The sequence below is a fragment of the Anser cygnoides genome, chromosome 2 (assembly GCF_040182565.1).
Source record: "Anser cygnoides isolate HZ-2024a breed goose chromosome 2, Taihu_goose_T2T_genome, whole genome shotgun sequence".
Classification (NCBI taxonomy): domain Eukaryota; kingdom Metazoa; phylum Chordata; class Aves; order Anseriformes; family Anatidae; genus Anser; species Anser cygnoides.
In genome coordinates, this window is record NC_089874.1 from 51,566,153 (window position 1) to 51,583,817 (window position 17,665).

Consider the following 17,665-nt stretch of genomic DNA (forward strand, 5'->3'; position numbering starts at 1 on the left):
TGTAAAAGATGGCAAGGGGGATTAACACTACCAGAGAATTTGCATATGACCTCTTCTTTTGTGGGGCACTGGGTGTCACACAGGTTCATTAGATTTGTGTTTCCTAAACTTACTTCACTCAAGGAATAAAATTTTAAGATGGGTGAATACTCAGCATAGTTGCTTTAAACAAAACCACTCCGGTTCATAAATAAGAAGTGATTAGAGAAATTGGCTGCAGAAATCAGTCACATTAATCAGCTGGTTACAGCAGATTGATGTGCAGCCACCAGAGCTGTCTAAACAATTTTCCTAACCTTTAACAAAAAATCTGAAGGAATATGCTACAAAACAGTTCTGCTTTAAATGGATAGGACATGCATGCTCCTTTTGTAGGGCCTGTGCAGATGGCCAAATGGTTGGTGGCAGTCCCCTCACATGCTGGGGAAGCCAGCCTGCCCCAGTCTGAGACCTGCACCAGCACCTCTTGGGCTGGCAAGTCTGCATCTGAAGGACCAGGGCAGAAGGTGACCTGCTGAGCTGTTGGTGCAGCTGCACTGACAAGCGGCCAGGTCTGTGCTCTCAGCAACCAGTGCTGAAGACCATACAGCACCAATTCTGCATGCTCTGGGCATGAAATCAGTGCCACCAATAGTTCCGAAAGGGACAGTTCAGCACCTATAGCAGTAGTCAAGCTTTAGCACTGCCAGGCACTCAGTCTTAAAAATAATGAATTGAGTATAAAACAACACCCCCCCCCCCCCAGGACTGACTTAAAAATAACACTTAATAGAGTATTATTGCAGAGTATAACCTTTTTGTTATGCTTTCTAAGTTTTGAGTTTGAAATACCATTGATTCACATTTCCATGTTTTCTTCCAAACCCACTGGAAATAGAAGGTTGACTTAAAAGAAAGTGAGGAGCAAGAGGGAGAGGGCAACCCCACAAGCAATCTTTACCAAGTCATTTTCTTCCAAGAGCTGCAGTTTTCAGCGGAACACCAATACCAAAATACACTCTGATAATATTGTGTCTATGTCAATCCTAACACATCTCATAATGTCTGTAAGGACTAAAATTAACCCTTTCAGAAGAACACCTTACAAGGATGATCTTTAACCTAGTTTTTCCACACCAAACGCAAACCCATCTTCCCTGTAGCCAAGGAAAATCTATTATTTTAGACACATGATGCTAGACATAAGCACTAGAGCTTCTAAAGCAGGATGTACATGTAATCGGATGGCAGGGAATTTGGACAAATTCAAGGAAATGCATTTTGTTTTTCATTGTGTACATATGCTTCTTATCATCAATCCTTGTTTGGACAGAGCGAAATTCAGCTTGCAGTCAACTCTTACTGAAGTTGGATTCAGATTTCATAGAGTTACAAGCTGGAAGGTGTGTGATAAACTCCACTCTATTACAATAGCATATCTCAGTTAAACTCTGCAGGGACATTTGTTTAAGTGACAAAAGAATTTGGTGACAATTCCTCTCGCTGGGTAAACTGCATTCATTCTGTACAGCCAATGAATAATAAATCAATGCAAATTACACTGCTTTATCACTAACAACCATTTTCTGGTCAGTTATACCACAGACTATAGTCTCTCCCACAGGAGACAAATAACCCCCAGTGACATAAAATAGGAGTTATTTATAGCCTGCAGGGGAACAATTGAGCTCCAACATATAATTTGGACCACTCTTTATATTCACAGTGAATTTGGCCCTTAAAATCCTTGGCTGTAATGAAGGCATAAGCTTCTTTCATCATTAATGCATGACCCTGCAAAGTATTCAAACATCAATTAAAATAATTAGCTGTTAGGCAGCTCCCTGTGCCCTACAAGAAGTACCTTACACTTGACAACTGGGTCACTCATACCTTATTTCTTCACTTCTAGTCTTCCTGGGTTTTTAACTGAGAATGCAGCTATCCTGCAGCGCAAGCAGCTGACGCTAAAGCTAAGCATTGTGTTGGGACTACAGATGTCTTGAGGGAGGCAGGTTTCTTACCGTCTCTCTCTCTCAAGACATTGTAAAGCCATTCCTGCATTGAAAGGTGTGGGAGCACAGCCACTCAGAGCTGTCAGGCAGCCACACAGATCTGGAAAAGATGCCTCGAGGAGGCACCAAGACTTCTCAGGCTTACAGCGCTCCTGGGGCCCAGGAGAACAAAAGAGCAGGATGCTCTGCTGATAGTGAGATTTTTACTTGCTCAGAAATAATACGCCCAGAAAGGCATTTATCTACAACTTATTGTTAAGTATTAAAGGCAAACATCACATTGGTGCAAACCACAGCTAGCTCCGTGTATTCAGATTTACAAGAGCACAGAATAATTCATTATCCTGTCACATCACGCAAATCATCCGGTGTTTGCTCGCCTCCAACAGTTCAGCCCTGACTTGTAAACTCCTTCAGTCTGAGGGCGTGCAGAAAACACGTGGATTGGAGGAGAGGGAGGGGAAAACTGGGCCAAGGGCAAGGGAGAACAATAACCTCCACAACCCCTCTGTGCCTGTCTGCACCACACAGCACCCACACTGCAGATGCCCCAAAATCCCAGCCCCTGCCGGGTACCACACAGTGGCAGGGCAGCCGCCAGGAGAGCCACAGCCTCTTGCACCGCTCCAAAAGAAGGCAGTGGGAGCTGCCACGAGGTCCAATATTACTGGTGCAGAGATCTCGGTGAATAAAGCAATGTGAGCCGTGGGCGTCTGACTGGGGCCGTCTCACTTTGTGACTAAAGAGCTGCTTTTAGGGCCGGCTTGGCTTGCCCTGAAGGCTTCCCAGAGCGTTGTATAATAAAGATGATTGAAACACAGACTGTGTCAACAGACACTTCCTTTGAGAGAGGTAAACAGGAGGACAATGCCTCACTCATCAAAAACAATCAGACATACCTATAGAGCACGCAGAGCCAGCCAAGATCCTCTTGGGCTTTCTCTTTCCATTTAAAAAGAAAATATTTATTATTTTTTCCTAAAAATTAATACTTAGAGAAGAAAAGTCTGGCAACACTCATGGTGATATCATTACAGCTACTCATTTCAGGTCAAATATAGTGTGAGGGGAAGCTTGATGTGGGTGCCAAACTCTGAATGTAGTGCCACCCTGCTCCTCCTTCCCACACACGGGCTGCAATGTCATGTCCAACAGCAAGACCACGTCCAGACCCTCATCTTACACACCAGCCTTCCCATGAGAAAAAGTTTTATATGTGGGAAAAGGTAGACACACACCAGACTGTATCTGCTATGCAATCAATTCCTCTGGTCCCTGAAAGGGGATGAACGTAGTGTTCTTCCTTGGCCTAACTGCAGTGGTGGAAACAACCCAGTACAGGATAGCAAACAAATACTTGGAGGGAAGAACTTTTCAGCCTTCCAGCTTCTAAAAGCAAACAGAAGACAGTACACTGGCACAGCACTTTAGTAGCCACCAGAATAGCCAAAGCAAATGAACAACCAAGCGACTGAGAAGGAAAAACGGACCCATTCAGAAAACTATTAGTCTTCCAGGTTTCTGTTTTTCTAACCATAAGACAACACCATCTATACAACACCATCCTTTAGAGCCTTCATTAAAACATTTATTTCTTCACCTTACCATCCATGTTATATGCATTTCCAGCTTTTTCCACTAGCTCAGACCTATGGGAAACAGCACACTGGGGAACGGGCAACAGCAGCAAGGCTGCGGTGAGCCTGGTCAAGCACCTTTCCTTCCCAGTGTGGCAGAGAGCAGGATGTGACTCGTACCTCTTGCAAAACCAGACAGAAAGACAGACCTTTTCTCCTCCTCTACACAGCATTAGTCACATTATCTTTTAAGCTGTTCAGTAATTTTCCTTGTACCAAGAGTCACAGGTAATTTCTTAACAACCCTTATGGAAGACGGAGGTTGGGCTGCCGCAGTGGGTTATGCAAGCGCCCATGTTTGTGCTGTTTGGCTTCTCTGTGACTCTGTTCCGCACCTCTCCACCACCATGAGGAAGTCTTAACATGACTGAAATTTACAGCAGGGATATCAAACCAATGCTAACTACGAATTTTAATTAGACTATTTGCCTCTGGTGCAATGCAGTAATAAAGAGAAAATGGGTGCCTCTGGTTTCTTCTCATGATCTCTGCACACAGGCAGGTACAGGCAGACCTCAGCTTGCTCTGCCTGTGCTCTGGGATGGCTCCCACTTGAAAGTTGTGTGTTGCTTTGTATCTGTGGCACAGCGAGCTGTACATGGACAGATAGGCCCTTCCACTTAACACACCTAAACTCACCTAGGTGACTGCAAACAGAAATGAGAATTCGCTTGCCTATATGACTGCAAACAGAAATGAGAATTGTGCCACTGCAACAAGAGGGGAAAAAAAAAAAAAAGCATTTTTTTCTTTACATCCACCACTTGTTCACACTACTCCTAAGAAAACCAAATTTGCCAGTATTGCCCTCGTCTTCTCATAGGGTATGCTTTTAGAGTTTTCTGGCTTGCTGTTCTTTATATTTAGGTCATTTGCAAGTATTAAGCTATAATCTGCACAGAGATGATAGCAAGTATAACAGGAGAGTAATATTCAGAGAGGCTAAACCACAGTGGGTAGTGGATTATAATAAAGAACTGGCAAAGCCTGGCTGACCCTTTTATCAGTATGAGCCAGCCCTCGCTAACACCTCTAAATAAGAGTTTACCACATTTGTTTTACTCTGACTGGGTATTTTTTAAAAAAGAAGCACAGTGAAATAATGAAAAGTGAACAGGGACATAGAAAGGGTGTAAAACCAACAAAAGTGTCTATTCTTTTTATTCAGAGGCTTACCAAGTGACTAACCAGTCAACATTCAAGCCACTAACACAATATAATAAAATTAAAGGCATTTTTTGAAGATGATGGAAATTTTAGTGTTGAGTATTTTATACTTTTGTTCTCTCAAAAATCTTTTTATCAACCCCTGGCCAGGTGCTGTTATCAAAGAGAAGTAGAAAAAGCTGGGCACGGCAGGGCTCTTGAGAACAGACCTCAGCATAAGCGAAGCAACTCCTCTGAAGCACCCAGAGCCACACAGAGGCACCAATCTGCAGGCAGGGTAACAGACTCTTTGCTGCTGTTTCAATAGCTGGGCAGCAGCCAGGTGATTTCCTGCTCTAGCCCTGGGGCAAGTAGCTTTCCCTGCCCTCCCACAGCCTTCCTGCCCTTCCAGGAGGGCTGCTCTTCCCAGCAGGGGAGCTACCTAGCAGGACCCACGAATTCCAACCTCCAGCAGGACCCACCAAGCCTCTCCTCATGGTTTAGAGAGCAGACTGCTCCCAGAGGCAGCCCTGGCTGACGGCTGCCCCAGACCTCCAACAAGACCATTCGGGTAAGCCGCAGAACTCTGCCTTGATGTTTAAGTAATACAGAACACTCATCCTGAGGAACACTAAGGAGTTGCCTCTGCTCTCTCTTCACTTTCCTTCTTTCAGTACCAGATTTAGCAAATAGCAGCCTGTAACAAATGTCATCAACTCACCCTTCAGTGCTTTCACTACTGGTACTGAAGAAAGATGCTAGAGACTAATAGATAAATATTAGGGAGGAAGAACATGTGTTATGCCAGTAAATTCATCAGTTAATATGAATTAATTCAGGAAAGCCCCAGAAGAAAAAAGTCTCCTTAGTTTATGGCAAAGCAAAGAGAATATAAACTCTACATATCTTTGCCTCTTTTTCCCTTGCCAGCAAGATGGGGAGAGAGCATGTCAAACAACAACATCGCAACTCTGCAAGTTGTCAGGCTGGTATTCAAAAACCAAGATAGAATATGAATGTAACCCAATTTAAAGTGGATCTGGGAGAGGCTTGATGTTGAAGTCCATATGCCAGCTTTGTAATTATTAAGAACTGGGACCAGTCCTTGCTTCTGAGCACTAGCCTAGATTAGCAAGTCACCTGAAAGTTTACAGTAGGAAAACCATATGGGCATATTCCTGTAGCTACATGTGTACAGTAATTATGGCATAGGTAAGCAATAACACATGCCTAAGGCATCAAACTTGGTGAGGCACGAGGCTTACGTGCATATCTACATTTATGATTTCAGACTTCAAAGCACTATGCTGCTCAAACAGAATTGGTAGCCTATTTCCTCATAAAAAACCACACATGGATCTATCGCTGTAAAACACATATAGATGCTTATATAACTTGAGATTTAAAGTATGGGTACCAGGACTCTGAAAGTGTAGGGAGGATCCTACTTATTATATGTTCCTATTTTGGTTTAAAGCTCACTTCCAAGTAGCAGACAAAAGTTAAAGTATCAAGTAAATTATAAAACTCCCAGAGTTTCACCCCAATGCCCAATGTCTGGTAACTTGGCAGGCCCCCCTCTAAGCTCATGCTCCCCTTGAAAAAGCAAGGTCCACTCTAATACAGCATTCACTCAAGTGCTTCCAGACCTCTGTTCAATCATGAAAACCCATCACAAACACATGATCAATGTCTGTGGGCATGGCAATTTATGATAAAAATCAATAATAAATGTTTCCCGTTTACATGACTTTTTCAAAATAGGACCACATTTTACAAAAATACATTTTTCTGCAGATTGGTTTTGAATAGCATCGACTTCAAAGCAAATGTTTCTGTGAGGGGCTGTTATAACATTTGAGTTCTTACATGATCTTCAAGGCTGTAGTGTGACCTGGGAGACAGCCATAATGAGACACAGACAGTGAATAAAGCACTGATTTAATTATGTTGTTTGATATATTATGACCTCATCCGCTGGTGTTTATACTAACGTAATGCTTGAAATGCTTTATCGACATATGGGAAGGCACGGTCTCCGGCCTGGAGAGCTTACAGTCCTAAAGACAGAAACCAGATGAAGGGTGTTCTCTTCCTGTAGCTTATTGTAGGTTTTGAAGCTTCGCTCATTTCCCTTAGGTATTAAATATGCATTGAATGCCGGAGAGTGGGTTGCTGTGGGAATGCTCGAAGCTTGCTGGACAAAATATGTATTGCATGGTTACTTTCAACCACAGGAGAGGATTGTCAGTAACAGAAGTCTATGTTTCTATGTGCAAACAACAACAGGACGGGGCAAACACTGTGTGGGGTGCAGGGAAGCTATACCTGTTTACAATACCTCCACCAAATTCTTCCAGTTCTGGAGACAAAACATGCCACAGCATGGGCTTTGAACCACTCTTATCTTCTGCTACAGAAAGAAGAGTGAGGTACAGAATCAGTATAACCTGCTAGTTGCTCTATTAAAGACTTCCACTGAGGCAACCGTGATGGACATCTTCCCCCTTAAAACTAACAGCTGAGGCTCAGAGTTTGGTTAAATATGCATATATATATATATATATATAAAATTTTGCACACCTGATTAAGATTTCCTGAAAAATATAGGGTAAAGTAACTCTATACGGTGTTAACACCATAAAAAGCTATATGATGAAATGAATAGTTCTGTGTTCAGTGTACCATCTGCCAAGCACACAGTAAATAAGGCCATACAATAAATGGTGAGAAACAAAACATCAACAACCAACCCACTCATTAAGCATTAGCCATGCTGTGTGCTGAACGATATAGAGACCTTCTGGGGAAAAAATAGTACACAATCCTCTAATTAAAGGCAATCAAAATTAATATTTACCAAGAGAGTGAACGAGTAGTTTTAATTGTACAATTTTCCAGCCTCCTATTACTTGGCTTTGCAACCTTGAATTTCAGTCTGATTCAGTAACCTAAAGGCCTAACTGAAGGCATTATTTATCTTATTTTAATTTTGTACAGGAAACCCACAAAACACGTGAAGTTGACACGCTTTTACCCTTATTAGGCATGTACACATGTACCAGACCGTTGCTTTAAATGACGCCTATTGTAGCAAGCAGACACAAAAGAAGAGATACCCCTATCATTTTTTTACTTTAATTTCTCTTAATTTTGGAATAGAAACAGGGCATCCTTCCTCTAAAAGTGAGTTTTCTCAGCTACACTACATTTTAAAAGTTCTATTAAGAAAAAAAAAAAAAAAGGAAAAAAAAGTCCTGCGATTAATAATAATAATAATAATAGAGTATAAACTAAATACATTATTAGTGGAGAAAAGGTATAAACAGACACATATATACACATGTATTTGAAAGTTTTTAAAATCTTATACAGAAGTTAACCCATGAGAAGACGTTTGCACAGCAGAGCTGAAAAATAGATGAGAAAGACTAACAGTAACATGTTTTCATATTCCTTTCAAACTCTGGTACAAATTCAGCTAATATCACTTTGTATGATCTCATGCTGGGACACGAGCCAGAAGTTTCACTTGAAATCTTTTCAGTTATCAGATCTGGAAAGCTTTTCAATCACTTAAGTTTGAGAAGCATCAAAAAAAAAAAAAAAAAAAAAGGAAGAAAGAAAAAAGAAAGAAAAAAAAGAAAAGAAAAGAAAAGAAGGAAAGAGAAGAGATAAAAGGCCAGAAGCTTGAAACATTTATCACTTCATCATACTATTCCATTTGATGGTAGGTCAGCATCTTTACAGATACAACAGAATGCCAGCTTCACCTACATTTTGAGAGGTTTAAAAAAAAAAAAAATAATGAATGTACAGGGTTAGAAATAGGCACAGAACAAGGCCAGGCAATCCACATGGAGTACAAGCTCTTTAGCTAGCATGTCTGGGAATGGACACACTCCCAGGCATACAGGGAGATTTCCAATATTTGCTTCCAGCAGTGGAAGGCAGCAGACATATGTCCCCCACGTATGTGGGGCTTTGGTGTCAGCCCCATGAGTGCCAGCATCACTGTATGGTGGGGATGGCAATGGGGCAGCACAGGCAGGAGATATGCAACAATTCCTGGCAGGTCAGGATAGCTACAGCTCGGCAGGCTCTGCCCTCCACTGCGCCTATAATTGCATCACTGTATCAGCACCTACCTAATAGCACTGATGGGTGTCTGGGAAAACAGGACAAGGTCACAAAGCCCTCAGACCAACCCAGAAAAAAGTTGGAAGTGGAAGAAGATGGAATGCCCAGGAAAACATAATGCCCTGCCTGTAAGCAAACATTGACACCATATTTAGCAGCTGCTAAAATAAAAGTCTTTCTAGTTCCATGTAATACCACATAGGGACTGCATGAGGACAAATGGGGATAAAACATTCTCTTCTGGCACATATTTGGGTTATCAACTCCAGTTTCCCACTGATAAAACTAATATACCACACACTTCAGAAGCACAGCTGTAGCCAAGGAAAAGCAGGCACGAAGTAAAACTGAATACAACCACAAGAACAGAGTGCTTTCTATTTTGCCAGGCTTATCACTGTTTTGAAGGCCTTTGCCAACTTGAGATATTAGGGCAGCCTCAGACCTGCTCTGGCTTCAGACAGAAGCCACATCTCTCCAGGTGAATGCTCACCTATCTATGACAGGACAAATGCTACTCATGCAAAACCCAGATCTGTAAAACATTTACGACCATTTTAATCTTACCCACAGTGGTGAATATGCAGGCCAGCATAAAACTGGACTTGCTTATGACGAACTTCAAAACAAATTTCAAGAACATTATTTTTTTCTTAGCAAGACAGCATAAAAAAGATTGGAAAAACAGCACATTTTTAGAAAACACAAGACAGCCAGGTGTGGGTTTGTAGGCTCATGGTTACTGAGTTGTCTGACCCTAGGCACTCCCTCTCACTGAAACATACAAAGTACAGAAAGTACTATCAAAATGTTTCTGCTGCTTTCCCACACTTGCATTAAAGCATTCTTTGTGTATGCAAACAAATCGAGGGAGCTTTTTCATTTCCTTGCCGAGACAAGTTGAAGCTTCTCCCCTCCAATAGGAATTGCCATTCACATTATAACGGCAAATAAAAATGAGAAACCTAGAAATTCAATCTTACCACTGTGTGTCTTTCCTGATGTAGATCCCTGCTTTCCCATTACCTTCCAATTCTCCCCTCCAAAAAATTTTTTCTCATTTTTGCCTGCACATTTCTCACCCCTTTGTTCTTTCCTCCAATTCAGAAATGTTTTATTTCTGGCTCCCAACTTTGTCTTCACCTTTTCTCTCACACCAGCTGCAAGGGAGACTCCTTCAAACTTACTCTCAAATACAGCCCACCAAGGAACATCTATGGAGGGGAAAAACGTGTCTGGCGAACATGGTTCAACAGAAATATTCCAATCCTCTTCACTGTACTGCATCCTTTCATCCTGCTCTCTGTGAAGCCTCACGAGTTTCTACTCCCATTTGTTTCCTTCCTCCACCCACTGAGCTCCAGACACTTTTACACACACCGCTGACGCCCACAGTGCTCTGCTGCCTACCCTTCTCCCACTCTGTGTGCTAAGACACTCCCGCACCTTGCTGCAACCTGTTTTGCCTCACCATACACTTCCCCTTCCTCTACAGTGTACACTTTCACCTATTGCAGATTTTGCTTCAGGCAAAGCCTAAGACTTCCTCCCTCGCACCTTCTAGGCTGTAGTGTCATTGTTAGAGCCATTCTTCCTGCACCATTTGCTCTGGGCTGCAGGGCTGTAGGTGGCATGGCAACATCTCAGTGCTGGCCCTCTGAAGTGGACTAGAAGCAGAGGGGGATTTCCTGCCCCCATGCACGTAAGGGAAAGACTCATTTAGGAAGCCATCCCAAGCTCCCCTGTGTGATGCAGCTCCCATTTTCATTGCTGCTTAAATAAGCAAAATGAACCTAAGCTGTTAGACGGTTTAAATTAATACAAAAATACTTCTGCTACTCCGCCTGCATAAAAGCTCATTTTCACTAGTTCATAACTATTTATTGTTGTGTCACAGGTTGGTGCAAGAGCTGTATGTGCAGTGATAACTGCAATCAGAAGCTCACCCTCTTATGCACTGCTGGTAACTGGTAGCTACACAGGATCACATACATACTCCTGACCCACCTGTACAGACCCACAAGTGAGAATCCCCTGCAAAAAGCTAAGGCTCCACCACTCTGTTATGCTTTTACAACAGGAATTGGATCTACTTCCTTTGAACAGACTGTATTAAGAAGCATAGATCTTATTTAGTGGTCAGGACCTGAAGGTGTTATATGTTAAGTGCTCCCAAAGATTTAATTTCCACAAAAAGATTACATGCCCTTTTCTAATGATGGTCCCAGGCATCTACAGTCAGAGCCAAAGAGCGAGCCTGAAGTGATCTCCCATCTACCCCGCCTTACTGGGTTTGGCTCCTAATTTCTCCCTTTCCCTCTGTGGGCAGGGAAGGAGCAAGGAAGGGATGCAGGAAAAATCCAAGCCAGGGCTGCAGCCCTTGGAAGCAACTCCCACATCTTGTCCACTCTGAGAGACTTCCCAAGCAGTCCAGATGCAGTATGGATGGATTTTGGGCCAATATTGACCCATCTGTCTCACGTTATTTGTTATAACAAGTGACATGCAGGGGTCTAACAAAGCTCCAGCTCACGCTCTTCTCCAGCTGCAGCCTTAACTCAAAACTGCTAAGGGAAAGGCTACAATCATTTTAGCAGCTCAGGCATCTTTGACTTTGGGTGAAAAGCTACCAAATACAAATACAAAAAAAAAAAAAAAGTTCTGTATCAGAGAGAGTTTTGGAAGGCTGGGGGAGGAGTGATTTGAAGCAACCTCACACCGTCCTTTCTGGAAACCCTCTGATTACTAAACAGGAACAGAAAACTCTGAAAGCACTTGTTTATAATTAAGGGGTGTGTCTGCAGTATCTGAAGTCTGTTTTGTTCTTATATACATTTATCTGAATTGTATATTCCTGTTTTGACTAAAGACCTTCTGAATTAAGGACCAAGTTAATTACAAATTATCCCATAGTTCACTCACCTATCCTTCCTGACTCAGGAAGGGAAGGAGTTCAGAGTCCTCCACGTAAATACTTCAATCCCATTCATACTTCTACTCCAGAACTGTAAATCTTCACCCTGCTCTGTGGCTCAAGCCTGAAATAAAGAAAAGGTAAACAGGACGGGAGCACTTAGTAACTTTAGGTAATGCCTTGGGAAAAAAAAAATAAAACTATTACAATATGTACTTTAAAACAATTAGTTCATATTATATTATTTCTTGCAGGCACTCAAGTCAAAGACAATGCTCTAATACAAGGTCAAATGACTATAAGATGACAAAAATAAAAAAAAAAAAGCTTTTATAAAACTGTATAGCCAGTATTTCAAGTTTTTTTCATGTTCAGTTACAACAAATCCTACAGTCTCCTCAATTACTGGAGCAAGTCCAAACTTACTGTCAGGATGCTTCCTTAAAAAAGAAAGAAGGAAAAAACCATAAAAAATAAATTTTAAAAAAACTTTCTTGAGCAGAAACCCAACCTGGAATGTGCTCTTAAAAGACAGCCTTGATACATAAAGCTTACTGAACTTTCATGCTACAAAAGGAAGCCGAATTGTGTCAACAGAACACAAATCCACCCCCAGAAGTGGGTTTTCTTGTTTCTTGCAGCCTCTGTAGTCTCCGGCTTTCAGTAGATTTTATTTAATTTACTGAATCAGCTCAGTGATGGTTCTGGAATGCTTGCAGAGCCCCTTGCATACATCATTTGCCACCACACAGGGCACACACAGTAACACCTGCCCATCTTAAAAACACAGTCTGCTGTGGCAGGTTTAGCAGCCAAATGGTATGCCTAAGACTTCAGCCTTACTAAGAAAGCGGTAATAAAAGATCCATCACTAAGATTAAGTACAGAAAACTCTATATTTGCACTTTGCTCATGCAAGTACATTCTCATGAAAATATGTTCTCATAATATGTATTTCTTACTCCTAAGGTTATACATTATTTGTATGTAGCATTACTAGAAATACCCATTTTCTCATTCATACTGTACACATTTCCATATACACGTGTGTGTGTGTGGCATCCGCTCCTCTAACTTTGGAGAAAGCCAACTTTAGCAGGCATTCCAGTCTGAAATCACAAAGTTTTAAAGTACACATCTGTAACACTTGGAGCTATACAGCATGAATTAGAGACACTGGGCCCTGGCAGATCAGAGGCATCCACGGATTCAATGCCACAAATAGCATTACAAACTCTTCCAACACTGAGAAAGCCAAATAAAAGGTCACTTCTGCAAAAAAAATGCTGAAAATCCTGAGGAGGATTAAAACACCAAATTAGGTGTTTGAGAGTGAAAAGAAAGGAAATCACAAGTCTTCTTTAAAAAAAAAAAAAAAAGAATGGGGGGGAGGGAATCCCATGCTACACATGTGCTTGCACACACACACACTGCTTCAAGGGTTACAGCTGAGGTCACTGGCTTGACAACCTAGCAGTTTGTGGTTTATGCAAATAACTGGTTTAGGAACTTGCAATCAGTTTTTATATAATCATGATGTATATAAACAGTAATGTTCTCCTGACATGCTGGAGACGTGTCCAGAGTAACTGCGCAGGGCTTGGACTGCTTTGCCTTCAGAGACTTCTGTTGGTTCAGTTTACACCTGAAGCAGATACAGCATCTATGAACATAAATCTCTTCCTATTACACATTTATCTGATTATATGACTAAACATAAAATGCTGCATTCGATTACCTGCTGAGGAATGTGCTGCACATTAAACTATTAATGGAGAAAAGATTACTGAATATTATAATCTGAAAGCCTAACCTTCAAAATGTAAAGCAGCACCTTTTCCAGCTTAAGCAACTGAAAGTGCAAAAAAAGGGAAAGATATACACACACGCTTTTGGGGGATGAGGGGCAGGAGGAGTGGGGTGTGGAAATCACAAGAGTTTGGACACCTCTGGCAGCCATGGAAAAAAAATGAAACCTAAATTTGATTAATCAAACTTGCCATCATAAAAATGTTACTTGCATCCTTGGCTTTAATGCCTGGATCTGTTTCTGTGGACTAAGAGGAAGTCCTCTAGCTCCTCACGCTCAAATAGGAGGGGTCATTATTAGAAGACTAACACATGAATGAAGTATGGTCTGTAAATGTTCATGACAACTTCTTCCCCATGCACTTTGTGATGGCTGCCAAGAACATTTCAAAGCCCAGCTGTCACCAATATCTACGATAGCTTCTTCAAACATGCAGAAACACACACCTTAAAATCTGTCAGCAGCTGGTGTGAACAAGAAAAGCCAGAAGTCTCAGCTAGTGCTGGAAAAATCACTTGAAACTTACGCTTTATTGCTCTAGAGTTAAAAATAAAAATGGATGGGCACCAGAATAGAGTTGGGTTGTTTAGAGGGCAAACCTTGACATTCATATTCAAGCTTGAATCCACTGAAACCAAAGGGAATCTGGATTTTTTTGAATTGGACCTAAATTATGATAGCAAACTACAACCCACAGTATTTGTTTCATTTTTTTGTGCAAGCAAATCTGCACATACAAATCAACCATATTACATTTTCTTATATACTTTCACAAGACAGGGAGAACAGAGTTCATGAAAATGCATTAGATAATTGCAATACATCTTTCATTCACTTAACTTGGGTCTGAAAGCCTGCCTGGTTTCAGGTATCTAATTCTGAATGATCTGATTTAAGGTTTAAATTAATCTCTGCAAACAGGAGAAGAAAATTTTGTTATTTTTAACACATTCAAAACAATACCATCTTTATTTAAGATTCAAGATGGCTAGATAGACTATTTCACTTCATTTTTATACGACCATGTGCTTATATTTCATGAAGCAGCTGACTAACTGAATAATTAAACCAAGATACATGGCTGAGATACTGAAGAGTAAATCCCCTCCTCTACATAAGCTCTACTATCCAGGCAACCAACTGTAACTATCTGTTAATACTTTTATCTAAAAGAAAAAAAAAATAGAATAGTCAGAGAAGCCCAACCTGTCTCTTCAAAAGCCTTCCAAAATCATCAGAAACACATTTGTCAAATATTTATAAGGAAAAAAAAAAAAAAAAGAAGAAGCAGTATCGTTCTATGATTTAGGAGAACATGAGAGAAGAGGAGATAAAACAATCAGTTAAAACACAATAGAATAAATCAGACCACTCAACCCACAAAAACACAGACATATCTTCTTCCACAGGATCTTCCCGCAAAACATTCAGCAAGGACAGTGTGTGTGTACACAAACACAGGGGTGTGAGCCAGTCCTGCCAAAATGGACCTGGCTACAGATCACACAGCTGGACAGACAGGATGGTGAAATTCCCCTTCTCCCCTACTTTTAATGCCAATTGCTTTGTAAAACAGCAATCTCGAAGAGACTCCCATGTGTGTGCTCACACACCCACACACAAATACAAAAGAGTAGGGGGGTATGCAGAGCACCATCTAAGCTCCATCACCACTGTGACATAAGGGAAGGTAAAAATCAAGTGGATATGAGGCTTTCATAAAATGAAAATATATTTCTAGAAAACATTCTTGATGTTCTTCCCTCCTCCAAAAAGTGTTACGTCCACTCGCACAACCAAAAGGTCTCATAAAAGACAACTTTCACAGCAATCCTTACTGCTACCAATTTTTGACTGTCATTTTAGCAGGTACAGTGATATCACTTTGTCAAGATCACACTGATGTGACCCAGAGTTTAGCACAGTTGTTCCCAAGGATACTATCAAAGAAGTGGCAAATTGAGCCACATTGATTCCAAATGTTTGGAAAAGAAGGGAAAGGGAAAGGAAAAGGGAAAGGGAAAAAAGGGAGGGGGAAAAAAGGGAGGGGGAAGGGGAAGGGGAAGGGGAAGGGAAAAAAGGAAAAGGGGGATGGGAAAGGAAAAGGGGAAAAAAGGAAAAGGAAGGACCAGTTCCAGGAACCAACTGCTTCTTACTTTACTCTGTGCATTTCCAAAGGATGCTCAGATAATGAAGAATGACAGTGATAATGACAGACAACAAACAGAATACTTCAAGACCTTCAAAGAAGCAACTCATATTTGCTTATATCCATTCGAAATCCTATACAATTCAGCTAAAATTTGTGTTTTGTGGGGCTTTTTGTTTGCATGTTTGTTTGGTTGCTTTTTTTTGGGGGGAGGGGGGGGAGGACATAGTGTTAAGGTTAGAATTAGGGTTAGAAGAGAACGGGAGAGAGATTTGGGGACAAGACCATATATAATATGAGCTATGGACATCTCCTCAGGAGAGAAGATGATCTAAGTCTCCTCTCACCATCAAGACATACAATATGGGGGAGGCAAACCATACAAATCCAGGTCACATCAATCCAAAGCCCATATGCACTGTGACAGTCATCCCAATGCCCTATTTTATGCTGTGATCCCTGCCATCCCCCCACTGGAACAGAAGAGAAGGAAGAACAGCAACAGTTTGAATCCCCTGCCACAGAGAAAAAGTAGCACCAAGATTACTCTGTTGTATCATATCTTATAGTAGCAAACAGAAGGAGATGTCCTATTAATTATGTTCTTAGCTCAGAGCTCAGCATCAATTTAGGGTTCCAGGGGAAAGAGAAAGCCTAAGGGCCTTTGAAGAGTGGGGCCAGACAGGGGCTGCCCCCAGCAATGTGCCCAGGGATGCAAGAACCTCCTCATCTGGGCCATTGCGGGAGGACCTTGTCTCCCAGGCTCTGCATGAAGTTCGTGTTTGAGATAGGGTTAGGGCTGAGAGAAGTATCTAACATAGGGGTCCATGTATAGTGGGGCTGCCCCTGCCACAGCCTGTGAGATGGGAACACAGCACTTTTTTGCCACTGCACTCATTTCTTGCTTGAAGGTGATGAAAGCTCTAACTTTTCGCTCAGAGCTGCCACTGTAGGTTGCAAATACCTTCATGCAGCCACCCTCAACTACAATACAGCTGCAGGAGCTTTTTAGCACAGCATCCCAAAACCTTACCCACCCATTCCACCCTTCCCTGTGACACTCCCACCCCCCACCAAAAATTTCTTTCAAAAGGGAAAAAATATTCCAACAAATCGTAGCTTTCAGAAATGCATTCCTACATACATGTTGTCCCCAAACCTCACCCAAAACACACAGAATACAGATGCCAGAGGAGTTGAGGCAGGTACCCAGAGGCTGTGCTTGCAGATCCCTGTGATCCTGCAGATCCCCCAAGCAGAGGGTTCTGGATTTATTCTACTCCACTGCTTCAGAAAGAGTTTTGCCCTTCCTGGACTTCCCCACAGTATTGTTTAACGTTGAAAGAGAAGTATGCATGCCCAGTAGGTCAACCAGTAGGTTGAAGAAGTGATTTCTTACCAGTTCATTATTTTTAAGTTGGCCTATTATGCAGATATAAGTAAGCGCATAACTTGGATTATCCGCCACTTAATTGCTGGTCACAGCCCTGAATTGCAGATCCGACCTCTTAAGACATGAAAACTTTGCATTAATTAGCTTTGCACTGGAATCAAGTCAAAATGGAAAAGGTGACCTACTTTTCTTTCTGCACATTTTCTTCTTAATATGGATTTTTTTTTTTGATAAAGCCACAACACACATGAAAACAAACACAAACTTTTTCTCAAAATTAATTGTAAAGCTAGTCATTAACTGTAAAGCAAGCCTTGCACATGAAATTTCATTTAAATTATAGACAGAACTGGGGAAAAAAAAAAAAAGAAAAAAAAAAGATTTAAACATATCTTCACATGAAAGTTTACCAAGTAGAGGTCACTAAGAGGTCACTAAGTCCTTCAGAACAGAAGTCTGGGAGTAGAACTTGGAAGTTTGCT

General features: G+C 41.5%; 1 protein-coding gene across 12 annotated transcripts in view; it reads right to left on the reverse strand.

The window, feature by feature from the left end:
- LOC106038303 (uncharacterized) overlaps nt 1-17,665 on the reverse strand; it is a 289,082-nt gene that overhangs the window by 141,817 nt on the left and 129,600 nt on the right. For all 12 annotated transcript variants that reach the window (XR_010829283.1, XR_010829282.1, XR_010829280.1 and 9 more), the window contains one exon: nt 11,840-11,955. The gene's annotated coding sequence lies outside the window, so the exon portion shown is untranslated. The remainder of the gene's footprint in view (nt 1-11,839; nt 11,956-17,665) is intronic.